At 36.0% G+C, this 5,257-nt stretch overlaps 1 pseudogene; it reads right to left on the bottom strand.

Annotated features, from left to right (window-relative positions):
• Positions 1–666: 666 nt before the first annotated feature.
• Positions 667–749, bottom strand: LOC130457635 (U4 spliceosomal RNA; annotated as a pseudogene).
• Between the last annotated feature and the right edge of the window lie 4,508 nt (positions 750–5,257).

Genomic DNA, 5,257 nt, shown 5'->3' with positions numbered 1-5,257 from the left:
CCTGTTTTACATGGTTATCTTTATGAGTTTGCATAGTTTAGTCTAGTATCCTTTTTTTGTTAAATACATGAAGTCTCCACCATCATCATCCTCGTCACCGTCATCATTTCTCTCTCTCTCTCTCTCTCTCTCTCTCTCTCTCTCTCTCTCTCTCTCTCTCACACACACACACACACACACACACAAGCACTAAATTACTGGGATTAATACGACCAGTAAACTGTAGAAAGCATTTAGCAACTAACAACCTCCCATTCTGCCATTAACTGTATTGCATTATTTCTGCCCTGACATACACATTTGGCAAGAAGGCTTCTTTAGTGCTATAATGGTGTTCACCCTTATGTGTGAGTCTCACAACCTAAAATGACATTCTGGAGATAAACATAGACTAAATCTTTCTGGTAGGCTCCTCGAGTTTTGTTTTTAAATTTCATTTTGTAAATCAATAGACCTCATGTTGCCTTTTTTTAAAAGCTATTTTTAAAAAAAAGAGAGACTTACTGGGAGCAGCAAGGTAACTCAGTTGGATTGAGAACCAGACCTAGAGGCAGGAAATCTGAGTTGAAAGTTGACCTCGCATACTTCCTAGCTATGTGACCCTGGGCAAGTCACTTAACGCACATTTCTAGTCCTTACCACTCTTCTTTCTTAGAACCAATTCTCAGGATTGATTCAAAGTTTTCAATTAGCAATAACCATACCTTGGATAAACCTTATTGGCTATAATGTTGCCACCGCACAAAACTAGGATTGATTCTAAGATGGAAGGAAAGGGTTTAAAAAAAGACACAATATGGGCTTTAGAGGAACCAAAAATACAAACAAAAAGCCAGGAAATAGAAATGACTAACAGACTAATAGCTCTTATCTCAAATCTGTGTGACTAGTGGTACTATTCTTAGTTGGAGAAATTTGTCTAATTGTAGCAATGAATGAGATAGTGACATGCTAATTATGTAAATATAGTTGTGCTAAGTCATTATATTACATTAAAAATCCATAAAAAATAAAAAAATAAATAATTTAATTATAATAAAATAAAATTATATATAATATATATAATAAAATAAATTAAATAATTTAATTAATTAATAAATAATAAATAAATAAATAAATAAAAAGCTACTTGTATTTGTCAACATTTTTAATCCATAAAATAATAGAAGGTCCTACCAACAATGCCACCTGTGCCCAAACCAAGAGTAAAGGAGGTTAATTTTAATATTAAGTTTAAATGTAAAAATTGAAACAATTGTGTGAAGTTTGTGATATGTAAAGATTTGGAGAAGCTCAAAATCCCCACAAATATACCAGTAAACCATGAAAAAAATGTGCCAAAAGGAAAAATGATCTTTTGTTCTCATAAAATTTCAGGCATAACATCTTGATCCACATTTAGGAAAATAATATAAAAGAAGTCTCTTTCCAACTTAATGGTCTCAGAAATGCAACCACTCATGGGCTTTCTCCCCCTTTTTTTTCAACCCTTACCTTCTGTTTTGGAATCTGTGTATTGGTTCCAAGGCAGAAGAGCAGTAAGGGATAAGCAGAGTTAAGTGACTTGCCCAGGCTCACACAGCTGGGAAGTGTCTGAGGCCAGATTTGAACCTAGGACCTCCCATCTCTAGGTCTGGCTCTCAATCCACTGAGCTACCCAGCTGCCCCCTCTCATAGGTTTTTAATCAAATCATATTAGTCAATGAGTTCTGTTTTTCTCCCTTTGTGATCAGTATATAAAGCATTGAATTCAAAATCAAACCCTTACAGTTATATTTTCCACTATCTTTCATCTTCTATAAGTGTTCTGGCCTGTTTATTTTACCTGCATTTGTATCCTTAAACATGTGTCCTTTTCTCTCGGATAATGTTTCTACACCCTTGTAACAAGCCTCATTATCACCTCTTTTATGAATTACTCTCACAGACTCCTAATTGATATTTCTGCTTCTAATTCTCCTCTATTAAATCTGTTTTCTAAAGAGTTATCAAAAAATTTCCTAAGGTCTTCACCTTTATGTGGCACACAGCTGTTCAAAAACTTATTATGGTTCTCTCTTGTTTACATATAAAATCATTAGCCAGGTGTTTTAAAGTGTTTCATTCCATCTTCCTCACCTTACTCTACATTACTATATACTACATTACACTATATGCTACCAGCCAAATTAGATGATCAACTATTGCCCCAGACTTGGTGCACCATTCCCCCCTCAGTATGTTCCCACAAGTCATCTTATGTTCCTTCCATAGGTACTTCTATTTTCTTTTCCTTCCAGAGTCTATAAATACTTCCTGACTCCAGGCCAATGCCACCAATTGCATTATAAGAAGTTTATAATTTTTATGATGCTTTAAGTTTGATGAAGTGCCTTGCTCACACTAACCCTGAGAAGTAGACAATATGTAAATTGTTATGTTTATTATGATGGTAGGGAAAACACAGGTTCAAAGAAATGAAGTAGCATGTCCACATCTATACAGAGGGAAAGACTGAGGTCCAGTCTTGAGTCAGGTCTTCTACTACAATGCCATGGTACCTCCATGCTGCTTAGGGAATGTGAGTTGAACTAACATTTATCTATGCAGTTCATATTCCCCCTATAATAACTTATGATAGTGAACTTCCAAAGATGATGTCATTGTAACAGACATATGAAGGTCTACAACTATTCAATATCCATAGGAAACTGGAAACAGAAAACAGAGAGACTGAAGAAGGCATTTGTTCTAAACAATCCTAGAAGAAAGCAAGAAAGATCAATTACTCACTCATCTGCAATGAAAAACTGGTGAGCCAAATACATCTGTTAAATGTTGAAAGTGAGTAAATACAGTTCAGAGGATCTTCAGAAAAGAGAATGCAGTGAATCACTAAAGGGATTCCTAAGAATTTTACAAGTACATCTGGACATTGCTTAATTATTTGCTCTGATGGTTCAGAGACATACTGGAGAAATAATTCTAATACAAAGGGAATTGAAGGGAAAGGGAGAATAAGAAGTAATGAATGATCCTTGGCACTAATTTTTGGTAACGAGAGGCAACTGAGTGTCATTAGTGTGCCAGAGCCAGGAAGATCTTCGGTCAAATTTTGCCTCAGACACATATTTAGCTGTTTGATTCTGGGCAGAGGCCATAAACTTCAATTTCCTCAAGTGTAAAATAAGTATAATATGGTATTAATGACATGTATTATTTGTAATTCTCTCATTCATAGAAAGAGCACTAGAGATAGACAATGAGAGAATGCAATTATGTAAAAATTAGTTTGATGGACTGATAAAGCCTATTAAATAGTTATCTTAATGAGTACACACAATTTCTTTTTTTTTTTTTGCTTTTTTTAAAGTTTTATTTTATTGGATCATTTCCAAGCATTATTCATTAAAGACATAGATCATTTTCTTTTCCTCCCCCCAACACCCCCCCCATAACCGACGCGCAAATCCACTGGGCATTACATGTTTTCTTGATTTGAACCCATTGCCATGTTGATAATATTTGCATTAGAGTGTTCGTTTAGAGTCTCTCCTCTGTCAAGTCCCCTCAACCACTGTATTCAGGCAGTTGCTTTTCCTCGGTGTTTCCACTCCCATAGTTTATCCTTTGCTTATGAATAGTGTTTTTTTCTCCTAGAACCCTGCAAATTGTTCAGGGACATTACACTGCCACTTATTGAGAAGTCCATTACGTTCAATTATACCACAGTGTATTAGTCTCTGTGTACAATGTTCTCCTGGTTCTGCTCCTCTCGCTCTGCATCACTTCCTGGAGGTTGTTCCAGTCTCCATGGAACTCCTCCACTTTATTATTCCTTTTAGCACAATAGTACTCCATCACCAACATATACCACAGTTTGTTCAGCCATTCCCCAATTGATGGGCATCCCCTCATTTTCCAGTTTTGGGCCACCACAAAGAGCGCAGCTATGAATATTTTTGTACAAGTCTTTGTGTCCATTATCTCTTTGGGGTACAGACCCAGCAGTGCTATGGCTGGGTCAAAGGGTAGATATTCTTTTAGCACCCTTTGGGCATAGTTCCAAATTGCCCTCCAGAATGGTTGGATCAGTTCACAACTCCACCAGCAATGAATTAATGTCCCTATTTTGCCACACCCCCTCCAGCATTCATTACTTTCCTTTGCTGTTATGTTAGCCAATCTGCTAGGTGTGAGGTGATACCTCAGAGTTGTTTTGATTTGCATCTCTCTGATTATAAGAGATGTAGAACACTTCTTCATGTGCTTGTTAATAGTTTTGATTTCTTTATCTGAGAACTGCCTATCCATTTCCCTTGCCCATTTATCAATTGGAGAATGGCTTGATTTTTTGTACAATTGATTTAGCTCATTATAAATATGAGTAATTAAACCTTTGTCAGAGGTTTCTATGAAGATTTTTTCCCAATTTGTTGTTTCCCTTCTGATTTTAGTTATATTGGTTTTGTTTGTACAAAAGCTTTTTAGTTTGATGTAGTCAAAATTATTTATTTTACATTTTGTGATTCTTTCTATATCTTGCTTGGTTTTAAAGCCTTTCCCCTCCCAAAGGTCTGACATGTATACTATTCTGTGTTTACCCAATTTACTTATGGTTTCCTTCTTTATGTTTAAGTCACTCACCCATTTTGAATTTATCTTGGTGTAGGGTGTGAGGTGTTGATCTATTCCTAGTCTCTCCCACACTGTCTTCCAATTTTCCAGCAGTTTTTATCGAATAGTGGATTTTTGTCCCAAAAGCTGGGATCTTTGGGTTTATCGTATACTGTCTTGCTGAGGTCGCTTTCCCCCAGTCTATTCCACTGATCTTCCTTTCTGTTTCTTAGCCAGTACCAAATTGTTTTGATGACTGCTGCTTTGTAATATAGTTTTAGGTCAGGGACTGCAAGGCCCCCATCATATGTGTTTTTTTTCATTATTTCCCTGGATATCCTTGATCTTTTGTTCTTCCAAATGAACTTTGTTATGGTTTTTTCTAAATCAGTGAAGAAGTATTTTGGTAGTTCAATGGGTATGGCACTAAATAGATAAATAAGTTTGGGTAGGATGGTCATTTTTATTATATTGGCTCGTCCTATCCATGAGCAGTTAATGTTTTTCCATTTGTTCAAGTCTAGTTTTAGTTGTGTGGCGAGTGTTTTGTAGTTGTGTTCATATAGTTCCTGTGTTTGTCTTGGGAGGTAGATTCCTAGGTATTTTATTTTGTCTAAGGTGATTTTGAATGGGATTTCTCTTTCTAGTTCTTGCTGCTGAG

This window comes from Monodelphis domestica, chromosome 2, assembly GCF_027887165.1.
Source record: "Monodelphis domestica isolate mMonDom1 chromosome 2, mMonDom1.pri, whole genome shotgun sequence".
Taxonomy (NCBI): domain Eukaryota; kingdom Metazoa; phylum Chordata; class Mammalia; order Didelphimorphia; family Didelphidae; genus Monodelphis; species Monodelphis domestica.
The sequence above is the reverse complement of the archived record's forward strand: the minus strand, read 5'-3'. Positions and strand labels throughout refer to the sequence as shown.